Genomic DNA, 16138 nt, shown 5'->3' with positions numbered 1-16138 from the left:
CACCTAGACACCCAGACGCCAAAGGAGGGCTTCTGGTCAGAAGCCCGCCAAAGGTCGGCGAACAAAGGAGGCAAACCTGGTTTGCCGCGTAAAGAAAGACCCAAGAACGATGTTAACAAAAAGAAATGGCGATTAAACCCAACCGGACCCGAAATAAAAAGTATTTGGGCTAGCAGGTTTAATGTTCGTGGCTACTAAAATAGCCTAAAACAATACCAGCTTATGTAATATAACCGCGGAAGGAAAATTAGGGTAGGTACCACTGCCACCAGCCAAGTCTTAATGTTAAGGGAGCGAAACAATGCTCCAAGAGGTACAGATAAAAAGGGCTAAGGATTACCCCTTTCCAATACTCCATGTAAGATGGGGTGTACTGGATCTGTGGTTAAATGACCATGTAAAGTTAAAGGCAACTTTACCCTTTTCTGGGGAACAGTAGTCAGCCCCAGAAATGGAGTCGGTGGGAAGTCTAAAAGACAACCCTGAAGCACTGCACTGAAGGTGCTGTGTAACACATGAAAGAGTGGGGCTACTGAAGTGGTGTACTCCAGAGTCCACCATCACAAAAACAGATGAAATACACATGGCAAAACACAGGTAAGAGTGGGGGAAAAAGCTCACACTCTTATCAAGTGGAAAAAATAAACTCCAGAAATCCAGCAAAGCTGCTGGGGGACTCACTAGATAAGGGAAATTAGCCATAGAATGAGAATTCTCCCTAACAGTCAGCTTCTGAATTAGTCGGCTGACAGCTTCAGCAGATTGAGCTGCATGTGAAACTGGGCCCCGAGGAAAACCAAGTTCCTGGATGGCGTCAGACACGATTTTGCAAAGTTGACTGCGAAGCCCAGCCTCTGTAACATGAGCATTGCGGCCCGGAGAGACGGCGACGTCATGGCGGGAGACGTGCCTCTGACCAACCAGTCTTCCAGAATGGATACACGTGATGCACCTCCCAGCGGAGGAAGGGCGCAACTGAAGCCAGGCACTTGGTAAACGTTCTGGGAGACGACTTGAAGCCAAAAGGGAGAACCAGAAACTGGAAATGCTCGTCCCAGACCACGAACCGTAGGAACTTGCGATGTTTGGGCAGCATCAGGATGTGGAAATGAGTCTTCATGATCCAACGACGCCAAAAACTCCCCTGGCTGGACAGAGCGTATTACGTCCTGCAAGGTTAGCATCTTTAACTTCAGGTGTTGAAGATTTTTCTTCAACTGCCAAAGGTCCAGAATAAGATGCCACTTGCCGTTTAGTTTTTTTTTTTTTTTTTTTTTTAATCACAAAGTAGCAGGAGTACACCTCCTGTTCTTGTTCCGACACCGGGACTGGTTCTATTGCCCCTTTCTGCAACATTAAACGCACCTCTTGCCGCAAGATAGGGAGATGCGCTGCGACACCTTCACCGGCAGAATAGAGTTGACCACGAAACTCCAACGCGTCGATGTACTGATCTGCATCGGTCCGTCGTAATTAAACGCCACTCATCTACGTGTTGCGCCATTCGGTCCCCTAGTTGACTGCCGATATGGTAGTCATTGCTGAGGCTTGGACTGCCGGCCTCTAGTAGCTGAGGCGGCAGGACCCCTCTTCCGCTGCGCTTGGCAGTCCCTGTTCCTCTGCGCAGACTGGAAAGAACGTTGGAACCCTTGGGATGAATAGCCGTGTCGACCATAGTTCTTGTCATGGGAACCCGCAAATGTGGCATTCCCCGAAGCTCCTCGAAATGCCCGAAAGGGACAAAACGAACGACCACTCTGCAGCGTACCAAGCGATCTCGCTACATCAGTCTTCTTTCATCACTTTCAATGCCTCGTCAATTTTTTTCCCCCCCAAACAGCTGCTCACCTTCACATGGCAGGTCACGACTTTATGTTGGACCTACGGACTAAAGACGGTACAGCACAACCATACGGAGAACAACCCCATTGTTGATCTGTTTGAACCCGGATTCAGCCAGGTCCACCGCAATATTAATGCTGTGGTTGGAGGCTTCCTCCCCCTCCCAAACCAGCAGCATAGCCTCCTTCTGTTGTTGCGCCAGAAGATGATCCAAGAGAGGAGCCAACCGATGCCACATTTCCCTGTCGGATCGTGCCATAATGGCCAAGGAGTTGGCTGCGTTGACAGTCATAGCGCCTATCTTGCCGAACGCATCCTTACGGCCCTGACTGTCAGGAGGGGTTGCACACTTATGCTGACTCCACGCCTTTCCGACTCGCCGCCGCTGACACCACAGACTCCGGCATGGGTGGTCACGTGAGGCACTTCGGTGATTATTCCGGCACTTTAAAGGTCTTCTCCAACCGGCCTTTGACGGCCGGCTCACAGAATGTATGCTGCATCATGCGCAGACCCTCCTGCCACACGTGGTACAAAATGGGGACAGAAGACTGCCTTCCGCATCTTGCCCATGTGATCAAAGAGAAAACCGTCCTTGCGCTCTTCATCCAGAGTAAGGCCAAATTCTAGACAAGCTTTCGCCATCATCGCATGAAAAGCGCCCAAATCATCTGGGGGAGATGGCCGAGCAAGGCTACTCGGGGGATCCACTTTAGGGTCGGTGTCCCAGGTACCCGCCCACCTGGGCAAAGACGCCACTGTCAACAGTGTCACAAGGAACACTATCAGGATCCAAATCCACCAGCTCCCCTTCTGGATGGCCTCGAGGAGGGGGTGAAACCCATCGGAGACGACCCCGGAGGCCTAACCGGAGGAGACTTCTGCAGGACTTCCAGGTGAGGAGCACCCATAACTTCCTTATGTCTCAGCACAGCGTTCACACCCGGTTCCACGGGACCAACCGGGCTCGGAGGGACAGGAAGCCTTGCATCCAACTTACCCAACAGCGACTGGTGAATTTACAAGCAGTGCTGTCCATGCAGGTGCTGTGCATGCTCCAAAGGATACTGCGGCGGGACAGTCCCCAAGGCTCCGGACGAGGACAGCCTTGCCAGCTGCAGGTCCAACGCAGATGGATCGAACGGCTGACTCTTCTTCCGGACTCGTGTCCAAAGAATACGTGGTGGGGTCTTGCAAAAGAATCTCAAACGGGAGCAAAGGCCCAAAGCCGGATCCTCTAAGCCATGGAACCTCTGAAGGCAACAGACCCCCCCTCGGCCCCCAGCGGAGCCGATGACTGCAACAGCTGCACTCCAGCAGCCTCGGTCGTCGATGAAGCAGCCAGCCCTGACGACAATGTCGCTGACCTCACAATGGTCACAATGAATAGAAGGCAGCACGACCACCGTCGCTGAAGGGACTTCTGTAGACTAACTCCTCGTCGACTGAACCAAGGTCGCCACCGGCCTGGCTTTCTCAGGCGAAGCAGACCGCTTGGATCGCGGTTTTGTCTGAAACTTGGTAGGCATCCTTCTGGATCTTTAGTGACTGGATCCCTCTCCTGAAAGTCTCCTCAGCTGAGACGAGGACTGAGAAAGGGCGTAAGCTTCACAGACAACAATAGTCCTTCTGCCGAGCCTTGAAAGACCAGCTGAGCCGCTTGGGGTTGAACATCCGTTTTCCAGCATTGGATCTTTCTGCCAGTGAAGCACAGCCTTTAGCTGCACTACACTAGGCTTTCGCTCATCATTATGGGGAAACTGACTCGTCTTTCAGGCAGTCACTACAGAGAAACAGTTTTTCTTAGTCTTATAACTTTGGTGCCACTTTTGGCAAGTGTATTTCAGTGCAGAAAGTAGATTACTGTACTGCACAATGGGGTCCTTGCGTTTTTGGACCTGGACACCCCTTAAGGATGTTTTGGTAACTAGGAGTAGACTGGTGGCAGCAGAAGTTTTTTCATGTTTTTTTCACATTTCTTTACCAAGCCATACTGCGCTTAAAGCGGTTGGTTCATAATTGTGGCTAGTGTCCATCATGGCCATGCCATGAAGTCTTTTGTCCATTGGCCTTCCTTCTGATCTTTGTGACCCAGGGAGTCCTTATTTGGGCATGCATTCACCCGCGAAAGCCAACAAATGCATGTCACGTGTGTGGGTACCCAGGAAGCATGTTGGGACTGTCTGGTCCCAATCCGCACTACTGGTGCCAGGACGTCTGGTGTGCAAGAGAGCCGCAGTGGTCCCTGATTGGACGAGTGGGGCAGATCTTATTGGCCAGCTGGGTGCGAGCATTCACTGGAGTTTGGGATTTGAGGAGTTGGCCTGGGTACAGACCCGCAGGTCACCCATAGGTCCAAATCACCTATACAGTATCTAGAAAGGCGAAGCAGGTCCAAGGACTATCCAGAACCACACAGAAGGTTTGGCACCCCAAGCCTGTCGCTGTCCCAGTAGAGCCCCGCTTTTCGATCGACCTCTGAAGAACTGTAAAGGTGCTTCAAGCTGTTGGAGTGGTGGGACCAATTGCTCTCAAAGCCTCCTTGTTGCCCTGCAAATGAGCCTTCTCGGAAGTGTCCCTGGGCCCTCCAGTGGACTGAGCAGCTTGTACCTTGGCACCCGTGTTGGAGCGTTGCTACATCCGGTTTTGCCTCAAGCTTTGGGGAAATCCTAGTTCGCACTGCAAAGCATCTCCTTGCCAAATTTCATTGACCCAGCTGCTTTGGGCCACGAGAGAGGAGCGTGCATCAGAGAATGAGACTTGTGTGCCCCAGCGTTACTGTGAAACCGTGGCAGTCGCTACTGGTCGACTTTCCCACCTTTCTTCAAGTGTCCTTGTTGGGGAGAATGTTCATTTTCTGTGCCAATTCCCTTTAACCTTAGAGACCCCCCCCCCCTTTGCTGGAATCTGGGAGCTTTTTGATTTCAACCTTTTGAGTGAGTGGGCCTTTTTCCCCCATTCATGATGTTTCCCCTCTAAGATTGTGTGTTCCTTATGTTTTAATGAAGTCTGGTAAACTCCATAGGCATCTGCTTTTGATATAGTGACAAAACGGCACCCTTTGTGCAGTGTCACTGGGGAGTCCTTTGGATGCCTCTAAATGTTTAAATACATTTTCTTTGTGAACTACAGTTCCTAAGAAGAGTAGGACAACTTTTGTCTTACTTGCCTTTTTTCTTTGTGGGTCCAGCACACACCATTTTATGTGGAGTGCTAGGGGCTTACTACATAGTAACTCCTTACCCCACTTCTCATCTAACCTTTTGTTACACTAACTTGAACGGCTGGTGGCATTGGTTTCTTTTTACTACCTTTTGTGCAATGTATCTACAGGTTGATTTACAGCACCCAATGGTGACCATTTTACCAAAAAGGCCCAGTCTTTGACATTTCTTGTTTGTTAGTTCCTTCTGGGCTTTTACTCTGTTTAGGTCAGGTTTGAGTCTTTTGTGGGTTTTGCCTTTGGCAGGCTTGAGCTCTGAAGCCCGCCCAGGCTCCAGTGTGTCTGGGAAGGCAGGAAGTGAAGGAGGAGCCTGAAACTTCACTGGCCTTTGTTATTAGGCGTGCCTGGCCAAAACCAGTTGCAACTGGGCGGGAGGCAGTCCTGGAGGACGCCCCCCCCCCCCCCTGTGTGATTGACATCTTAATGCTGTGAATGAATGGGATGAAACATAAGGCAAGAGTTTTGTGACTACAGGCAGAGTCGACCACTGGAACATCAAATCCGAAGACAACGCAGAGAGAAGGCAGCAGCACCTTCCAGGATTGCAAAAGCACTGGTGAAGCCTTGCAGCTGTGCTGATCCCATTTTCCCATCGACGGGGAAGCTCCGCAAAGGACGGCTTCTTCCCAAAAGGCTAGTGGACCAATTAGCCTCAAGATCGGCTTTGTTCTGGGACAAACCCTGTGGGTACGCAGGATCCCTGGACCATCAACGAGTGCAAAGTCTTCCAAAGGACTAATCCAGCTGAAACTTCACAGGCATCTATGTGAGTCTACAGAAGAAAACGTTGTCCAGAGTGCCTTCACCAGAGTTCAGGGGTGATGAAATTCCAACCGAGATATCTGTTGCTCTTTGGCACTGAGAAAAAGGTGCCAAAACCACGAAGAGCCGCTGACACGAGTGGAATCCATTGCTCCAGAGTCCCTCTCGAGAGTGCTGCCGCAGAAGCCTGCCAGACGTTCTTTTCGTCACCAACGACCAAGGTCCAGGAACAAGGGTCTGCATCGCTGCATCAAGAAGGAAGTCAGCTGGACCATCTGCTATAATTCTAATGTACTGTGGGGCTTTGGGTTTAACCACCTTTAGCCAATTCTACTGCTTCCTATCTTAGGGAGTGCTTTCTTCTATCCTTTTGAATTACTTCAATTCACTTGTGCAGGCCCAACAGCTTGTGCTTATCAGGTAGACTCTCTTGAGCTCCTAGATTTTTCCTCAAAGAACTATTGACTATTCAACTAACTTTTGCAAAGAAGATTGCATCAGAACTAGAACTGTCTTATAGTGGCAGACCTGGCTCCCTAAAGGCATCCCTTTAGAACCATACTGGTTTTGGCAGTGCTTGTTCACTATTAAGGTTTTAATTGTTTTACACTCTTATTGCTGGGGAAGAGACTTCCTACATATCTCTGGGAGAAAAGACTTGTTACACTGCTACAGTGTTCTATTCTACTCCAACACCTTTTCCCTCCAAACTCAATATTGCATGTTGAACCATAAGTGCTACTGCTCACCTTGATTGATGTCACTCCGTGTTCTGGAAATGTTTTAATACAAAAAGAAATTACTCAACTGCATTATTGCTGCTTGAATAACTTGATTTGGAAATGTTACTTGATGTTACTATTAGTTGCTGCATATTTAGTGTGATTCATTTGCTTTGTGTATAAATAATTTAATATAACAAGGGTGTGTTTACTTGAATACTTGTATTTACTGATTTCATTGTACTGCTATGCAGCTCTCAGTACCCCTTCTAAAATAAGCCTGGCTGCTTAGCCATTCTACCGACTTGTGTAGTACCTGCCTATGTTCAAAGTTGGGTCACTAATACCAAGCAGGTAAGTCTTGTAAAGTCCCACACAAGCCTGAGACCAGCCGCATCAGTGCTTTCTTTGTCCTGCATTGGCTACGAGAGACCCAGCTCCAGTTGTAAATCGGACCCACAGCGCATGTACACTTTGAAGATTAACCAAGGAGGGGATTCCATACTCCAGGCAACCATCGCCAAGGCAGCCTAGTTTCGACCCGGAGTGAGCTAAGGGCAGTAAGTAATAATACCACTTACTGCTGGCCGCTAGTTCATCCAACTCGTTTTTACACACAAAGGATTCTTTGTGGTCCTTGGCTTGGGTAGCTCTTGCTTCCCAAAGCCATCCGAAAGTTGGGGATAGCTTTGTTCTCCGCAGCAGATCCTCCTCAGACTCTCTGAACCAAATTTCCACACTCCAGAATCTTTCTAACTTTTCCTTCGCATTGAACATTGTCCTTTGTAAGTTTTAAGCATCACTGAGCGCTTTTACGCACAAACTTGACACTGAAAACAAGGCTCTAATCTTCATAGGGATGAACTTTTTAAGTTCGGGATATTCATCTTTGGAGTCAACCAATGTATTAAAGTTTGTCTGCTTTCCCTCTTGACAGGCTTTGGCAGAAAAACGCACTTTACTGCATTGACTGAAAAGTGATTGCACATATATTTTACATAGTGCATGTTTTAAGTGGTGATATTACTGAGTTTGCCATTATTCACTTTTGTTTATTCTGGGCCTAATAACGGTATATTTTTGATATACCACGGTTTAAGGGTAATTTTTGTGCTCATTCAAGACCTCAGATCACCCCCACCACTCCAGAGTATTAGCCTAGGCTGCTCTCCAAGCTACCTTGAATTGCCCTGGCTAGCTTCACAGAAATGCTAATGCCGCTTTGGTAGAGTGCATCTGGGGACTGCCGGGTAGCAACCTGCCGGCCTGTTGATGGCAGAATCAGATGCAAACTGCAATCCATCTTGAAATGGAGGACTTCGAGAGCCTTACCACGTCCAGAAGGTCCAAATGAAACAAACAGCTGAACCGTTGTCTAGAAGGACTTAGTACGTGCCACATAGTACTTGAGGGCGCACACAACCACCTACTGATTAAGATGGAAAGAGGTCACCTTCGGCATAAAAATTGGGTTAGTATATAGAATAGCCTTATACTTGTGAAACATCAAGGAGGGCGGCTTGGATGAAAACGCCTGGATCTCACACACTCGCCTGGGCGATGTAATTGCCAGCAAGAAAGCAGTTTATAGTGAAGGAGTTTAATGGAAGCTTGGAGCAGGCCAACTGACAGGTGGAAAAGACCAACAGCCCACGCAACAATTCCACCAGCCGATGGGACCACAGGGACAGCACCCCTGCAGAACGCTTGTACCCGGAGCTCACCACCAGGTGCACCTTTATTGAAGAATGCGTCAAGCCAGGCTGGGCTAGCGACAACAGATAAGGCGACAGGTCCTCCGGCCAGATGGTTTGAGGTCGCGGTGGATAGTTCCTGCACCATACTTGAAAACGTTTCCACTTGCTTTTGTACAACTTCTAGGTGGACAGAGCTCAGGCTATGGCCAGGACCTCCTCACAGTCATGTGGACGGGACAGAGCCCCAAATTCTAAGAACACAGGAGCCAGGCCGTCAGATTGAGAGAGGCCGGGTCGTGATGTAGCACAGGCCCCTGGTTCCTGGACAAGAACGATTGGTGCGGGCGCAGCTTGAGCGGCGCCACTGACCAGACGGCAAGGAGGTCCGAATACCAAAACTCATCCTTGCAGGTGTCACTAATATCCGTTTGCACCAATACAGTCTGAAGGTGTGTAGGACTCGAGGCACCAGAGGAATCGGGGGGGGAAATGCATGCAGAAATGTTCCTTCCGATGGAAACGCAAAGGTGTCGACCAGGCTCACCGGATGGGGGAACCGGCTGGCAATGGTATTGCAGCGACTGTTGTCATAGGTGGTTTCTGGAGTGTCTCACATCTGAAACTGGCAAAGCTGATCTTTGCGCAGCTCCCACTCGTGACACGAGCGTAAATACCTGCAGAGGGAGTCTGCCAGAGTGTCCTGAATCCCCGGAAGGTGAAGGGGGATGAGAAACATGCTATGCTGTAGGGCTCAGTGCCACAGAGCTTGGGCCTCCCTTGAAAGCTGTGGGGAGCTTGTCCCTTTTTGCTTGCAGGCATAAAATATCGGCATCGTGTTGTCGGTGTAAACTGAACCATCTTCCCTGTCACGAGGGGGAGGAAGGACTTCAGGGCCCTAAATATCGCCTGTAGCTACAATAGGTTGATGTTTGGCACTTACTGGCCTGATGGTCCGGCAACCTGAAGGGTGCGCCCTGCACCAGATGTTCTCTCACCGACGATGAGCGAAGACACCACCTTAAAGCCAGTGTTCGGGCAATGTCCAGGACACAGGCTTGGCACCAACGGGCATCCAGGAATTCCTGTACCGGCCTCATGTGTAGCTGGCAGTTGGTGCTCAATGGGATGCATGATGACAGCATCCGTAGCAGAGATTTGCAGTTGCGGACGGGTGTCACTTGGGCGCCGCTGAAATAGCGCACCTTTTCCAGAACAGCTGCCACCCTTTTGTCTGAGGGTGCAGGTGCGGGTGTCGAGTCTTGCTCCGAGATAGAGTGCCTGCTGCGATGGGAGACCAGGCACGACTTGGGGAAGTTGGAGAAACCCAGTCGTTGTAGACACTGAATGGTGGTTGCAGTGTTGGCCTCTGACAGCAGATAGAAGGGGGCTCTCACCAAACAGTCGTGTAGATACGGGTAAATGTGGATGCCCTCTGCCCCAGATGCACAACCACTGGTGCCAAGCATTTGGTAAACACGCGTTGAGCAGACCACAGGCCGAATGAAAGGGCCTTGAATTGATAGTGCACTCTGGCCACCACGAAACATAGGTAGTGCGCCGGTGTGACTGGAGAATAGGGATGTGAAAATAGGTGCCCTCGAAGTCTAAGGACGCCAAGAAATCTGTGTTGCAGTTGGGACAACACCTGTTCCAGTGTGACCATGCAGAACATCTGTGCCTTGAGGAACGTGTTCAGCACCCTGAAATCTAGTATGGGCACCTCCCCCCACCCCTCCGACTTGACTTGCACCAGGAAGTAGCGGGAGTAGACGCTGGTGCCCACTTCATCCTTTGGAACCTTATCCACTGTTGCCTTTAGTTGTAGAGCTTGCACTTCCTGCAACAAGAAGTGTTGCAACTGGTGTGGTTTGTGTGCAGGAGGAGTGTCCAGTGGATAGTCTGGAAACTCCAGGGAGTGGCCCTGCTTGAGGAGAGAGCACCCATTAGTCGGTTGTGTTTTTGCCCATTCTTTGACAAACCTTTACATTCCTCCCACCGGGGTGCTGAAGTGGGAGGACCTGGCCCTGGCCTAGTCATGTCTGTTTGCTGGATTGGCCCCAATATTGGTAAGAGCCACTGTACAGTTGAAAACCCCTGTATGACTAGGACTTTTCTGTATTGGTACCCTGATTAGTACGAGGTCTTGTAAGAGGAGTACTGGTATGTTGAGCGGTTATCGTGCAAAGTCCTGCCATAGCGTCCTTTGCTGAAACAAAAGGACTGGCGTATTTGCTCTAGGAGCAAGCGGTTTCAGTGTCTGTTTTGATGGACTGCAGGGCCTCATCCACCTTTTTCCCCCAGAAAAGGCAGGTCCGTCAAAGGGCAGAACTACTTCGGATTGGACATCGGGTATAAAGTTTGTGGCATTTCACCAACCCTGTCAGTGTAGAAACACTCAGTTAGGCTAAGTATGTATGCAGTACTCTCTGGGACCACTACACACAACTCTGACTACAGGTATAGGCAATCCAACCTTTGGTATAAGCTTATACCACACAGTTTTGGTAGCTTGTTGAGCAGCCAGGCTTATCTCAAGGGGGGAAAATGTGAGCTGTAGTGGTGTTACAAAGATTCACAGTTGCAGGTATTAAAATAAACTCTTACATGCAAGGTTTCTTGCATAAACAATTATTAATTTATCTGTCAGTTATAAAGCCTTCTCCAGAAGGAAGCAATAGAATAGTAACACAAATACACTTCAATACTGTACACAGTTTCTGAATCTGTAAAGATCCTTTTGGGATGACCCACAGACAACCTACACCCACAGGTGACTTCAATAACTAGGGTGCTGGGGACATTAATATCTTACTGTTGGCATTTAGAATACTCTTAGTAGTTGGTAAAAGGCAAAGGTTATTAGAACAAGAGACCACACATTCTTAAGCAAGCAAGTACTTTTAGAGTTTCCTAGAAGAGTCTTTCAGTTAAATAGGCTAAGCCAAAGTCAATGGGCAAAAGTCTTGTATGGGATGAAGCACTTCTGTTAAGTAAATGGAAAAGTCTTTGCACAAGTTCTTAGGAGTCTGATGAAAAAAAGAATCAAATTTAGGGCCACAAGCTGATTAGGCTTGTAAGTTGTAGAAGTTTCAAGCACTCTACAGTAATAGGTAAGTTCTCAGACTTGTTTTACAGTACCTTAGAAATGAAGGAAAGATGCAGCCGAGGACTTTTGTTCCTGTGCAGCTCTGCAGATCTCACTGTTCCTGGGCCTCAGTCGTGGGGACAAGGAGGATGCGGGGGGGGGGTCTGGGTCGACTCCTGCAATGCACTGGGACGGTATAAACTCGCAACCGGCAAACTTCACTTTCAGTGGCTGTTCAGTGTTTCAGCTGCTTGCGTCTATCGCAAATTGCAACACTGCGGTTCCTGGCTGTCGAGATGGACTTTCCTTGTTTAGGGGTCCCACACTCTGTTAGGGGGCTCAGGCTCAGTCAGTCCTGCTTGCTGGGAGTCCGGAGGATTTTCCAAAAGCTCTAGGCCAGCTTAAAAGCAACGCACACAATCTGGTGTTCCTCTCCCTGGCTATAAAGTTTCAAGCAGCAACTATGTGGCAATTCAACCAGCTCAGAGATGGATGTCCAGGTGGCTTACTTTGGAGTTGATTGTTCCCACCAATTCAAGAGAAGTCGTCCTTGCAGGGGCTTCTCTGTCGATGCAAACTTGGTGTTTCGGCACTGCAGCAGGGCTTCGCCGCGCAAACCAACGGTCCAGGAGTTGCAGCAGGCATCCTCTTCAAGTTCTTCCTTCGTCCAGTGGTCGACTCTGCCTTCCAAGCCAAAAGACTCGCCTTTTATTCAGTTCTCTCCCATTCATTCCAGCCCAGCTGTCAGTCACCCAGCAGGGTGGCTGGCCTTGCCGGACAGTCAGCCGGCCAATCACCAGAGTGCATTTGTGTCTTCTAGGAGACCAAGCACAGGGAGTTTCGGGCACGTCCCTCACTTCCTGCCTACCCCAGACACCCTGGAGCCAGAGGCGGGTTTCACACGTGAACCCAGCCAAAGGCGAAATTAACAAAGACCAAACATGGTTTGGCGTGCAGAGCAAATCTCAAGAAGGACCTTTCCACAAAGAAATGGCGAAAAAAGAAGACTAGGCTGCTTTTTGACAAAGATGGCTCCCGCATATGCTGTACTGTAGCTGCAAACGAAGCACGCAGTAAAGGCACACCATGGTAGTTTGAACAAAACCACTGCCACCAGCCATTCAGTGCGAAAAAAGGGTAACAAAAAATGTTACATGAGAAACTAGAAAAAGGGGCTACTAAGTAACCCCTTCAGCACTATTGTAAGATAGGGTGTGCTGGGTCTAGAAAGTTACAATGCTAAGTAAAGTCAATTTCACTTTACCGCTCTTGGAAACAGTAGTGAAGAAAGTTAAACCTTTGGGAAATCTGAGAGACTTCCCTGTGCCACCGCACTGAAGGTGCTGTTTGACACAATGTAAAAGATGATGCCCATGGAGTTTGGCAGACTCCACAACCAAAAGAAAGTGTTCAAAATCACAATAAAATACATGAGTGGGGAAAAAGGGTCACACGCTCCAGGTTAAAAGAAATCAAGGCCTCAAAATCCAGGAAATTTGCTGGGTGGCGGGAATTGGCACATTTCTGAGAATTCCCCCCCCAACACTCGTCCCCCCAGACTAAGGGACAGGAGGATTTACTCCACACCTGGATGTATCTCCTTACTCCAGTTGGTCATACTTTCTGGAGAGAGCATCAGCATTTTGGTGATGACACCCTGACCTGTGTTCAATGGTAAAATCAAACCCCTGTAGGCTGATTGACCATCTTAACAATTTAGGATTCAGCCCTTTCGTCTGCATTAACAATCTCAAGGGTTGGTGATCTGTTTGAATCACAAAAGTAGATCCATACCCTCTGAAGTGCTCTAAGTGTGGTGTTGTGGTGTTGCTCTGCCCCCAATGTCTCAGCCACTCTGTTCTATTGCCGACCATGCGGACGCCAAGGCTGTAAGGGCAAGAAGAAGTGACTGCAAGCCATGAAGGCGGAACGCGGACAAACTACAGACTCAATACTCCAAAAATTCAACGTGTGCATTGCACAGTCCCTGTACTCAAAGATCCCAGCATCATTATAAGCACCAGTGCACGTGCATCCGCGCGCACATCTGAAGTGCTCCAAGTGTGGTGTTGTGGTGTGGTGTTGCCCTACACCTAACGTCTCAGCCACACTGTTCTATTGCTGACCGTGCGGACGCCAAGGCTGTAAGGGCAAGAAGTGACTGCAAGCCGTAAGGCGAAACGTGGACAAACTACAGACTCAATACTGCAAAGTAATCACTTGCTGAACTTTAAGTTATTACTGTCCTCAGATTAGGGGCCGGGCTACTATTGTGGGCTGGTCCAGGTGGGTGGGCCGTTACGTTTATTGTGGGCTGGTCCAACACTGAACGTGAAACTCTTAGGAAGACGCCGTACGAGCGTATTACCACGCCCACTCTTTTTTATCTATTCAGAGTCAACGCGTGCATTGCCCCACCCCGTCCTCACAGAGATCCCGGCATCCTTATAAGCACCAGTGCACGCACATCTGCATGCGCATCTGAAGTGCTCCAAGTGTGGTGTTGTGGTGTTTGGGTGCAAGGGGGTGAGTGTAAGAATTGTTAAAAAAGATTTTAAAGTTCCTTCTCTTATAACATATCTCTGTAAAGCTGGTGTAAAAATTGAAACCTCTAGTTGGTTAATGCCGAGTGGACTGAGGAGCGGAAGGTGCACTCCCTCGTACAGCCTGCTTTATTTGACTTTCCATTGTGTACCAAAAAGTCTCCGAAGGTAGACCCTTTTGAATCCGTTAGTAACATACCCAAAGAAATGGATGCCACCGCTGGGAACAGCATAACTAGAATTTGCAGATACTGAAACGTGTGTTTCAAATGACTTGAAGTGTTGATAAGGTGCATGCTAATCAATGATTGGAACTAAGGTTGATGTACAAGTAGACATCACTGCTAATCTAATGTTGGGTGCAGTACTGCAAACTAAACTTACTACGGCAAATCCAACAAGCGGATTCATTAATCTATTGAGTGCAGGACTGTCTCAAAATGCCAACTGAGTTTTCTAATCTCTCTCAAGAATTTGGAGCGAATGAGATGGCAGACTTCGATAATAAGGTTCGGCTATCCATTCGAATGTTAACTCCTCCGATTCCAAACATGAATCGCACCTTACATTCCAAGGATGAGCAGGGTTGTTCGTACCCCCCAAACACTTCCTATCATGTGTTGGGAGGGATAAAAGATCCCTTTAGAGCAAACTACGACCACAAGGGGAGCAGTATGATTAATTCAGGACATATTAAGAGGCGTGTCAATTATAATCCATCACAAACAACTGGTATTGATATTGTTTCATCCCCTCTCTCCTGACGAATGAACACAACATGGTCCCGGTCAGCATTCCCATTCTAGATCTGCTTGAGAAAGGCCACGACTTGACACATTTAGAATTACGTGACATAAAACAGAACATGCAGGAAATGATGTCTAAATTAAACAGACTGCAGGGTTGTGTCATGGCTAGAGACACTTGTGTGAGTGAACGTTGTATGACAATACAGACTAAAACCAATTATTACCCATGAGCAAGGGACGCAGTGGAGTCTAATACCAACTGCATCCCAAGGGCAGGAATTATTCATACAATGGTCAGAGTTAAATGACATACTGGATAGTGTTTTAAATGCCATTAGTACAACCAACACTAACATAGCTGATCTCAAAAATTAAATGGGCATTGCTAAATCTACTGGTGTGAACCAGGTACCACAAATGGAAGAGGTACTTGACAGTCCAACTGCATTGACAGACATTATTGAGCAACATAACAGCGTAGAACTTCTGGCGGAATCCCTTTTGGCAAACTAAGGTTTTTTTTTAATCTAGGAGTCGCCGCAAAGTCCAGCAAGGCGCAATAAAACATGCTGTAAAAAGGAGAAGATCTGCCAATGAAAAACTAAAAAAAACATAAAAATCCTAACATTGTTAATTTGAACCCTTCAAACTCAGACCCTCCAATGAACGTGGATGAGGATGTCATCGATGTTGATCAACTTTCTAAATAAAGTCAGCTACAGATCTACTGAAGGGGGTGGTGTTAAAGGTGACAACGAGGAACAGAAATTGGTGTCAGTAGGAATGGTCCCTTTAACCACGTTGGTGCGGCACGAAGTGTCGGAGAAACTTGGTGGCAAGAAGCTTAGTTCAAAAAAGAAATGCACTTCATTAGATGACTGTGGGGAAGGGAACTTAAAAACCCTGAAATTATTATCAAAATTCTTCCTGAGTAATGATCAAAAGTGCACTACCTCTCCTCTGAGGATAGGAGTGTAAATAGGAGTGTAAATAAATGTGATACCAACTGTAATACTCCCATTGTTATTAACCCCCAAATTCTTTTATATTCAGAAATATGTAGCAACTCGGTAACGGACTCCAATCGCACGAACGCCCAAAATAACGGCTTATCTGTTGTTAAGATTGGGGTGGGGAAAAGTAAGGAATAACTACTGTTGAGGAAAGAAATAAGCATGCTCTACCCTTGGAACCACCAATTCATCTAGAGAGGAGCACGAATGTCCCTGTTGTAGAAAGACGGTTTATTAATTCCAACAATAAGAATGCCAACAATGATAATACAAGCGATTTAAAAAAGTTACCCAATGGTAACGTTACAGGGACGTTGTTGCCACAAGGGGATAGTATTGACCGTGGTGAACTGGAGAAAGCATTAAATAATGGCACTGTCATTGGAAAGTGCATTTCATTCACTAAAAACCCTACAACCCATTACTGTACCTCATGAATCTGCGAAAAAATGTACAATGATGAGTTTTCACAATGGAGTACACACAACATTTCAAGATACAT

General features: G+C 47.9%; 1 protein-coding gene across 1 annotated transcript in view; it reads right to left on the bottom strand.

Annotated features, from left to right (window-relative positions):
• KPNA3 (karyopherin subunit alpha 3) overlaps nucleotides 1-16138 on the bottom strand; it is a 1475105-nt gene that overhangs the window by 470366 nt on the left and 988601 nt on the right. The gene's annotated exons all lie outside the window — the stretch shown is intronic.

The sequence above is a fragment of the Ambystoma mexicanum genome, chromosome 7q (assembly GCF_040938575.1).
Source record: "Ambystoma mexicanum isolate Mex_15411 chromosome 7q, UKY_AmexF1_1, whole genome shotgun sequence".
NCBI classification, from domain to species: Eukaryota; Metazoa; Chordata; class Amphibia; order Caudata; family Ambystomatidae; genus Ambystoma; species Ambystoma mexicanum.
Note: the sequence above shows the minus strand (reverse complement) of the source record. Positions and strands in the feature narration are given on the sequence as shown.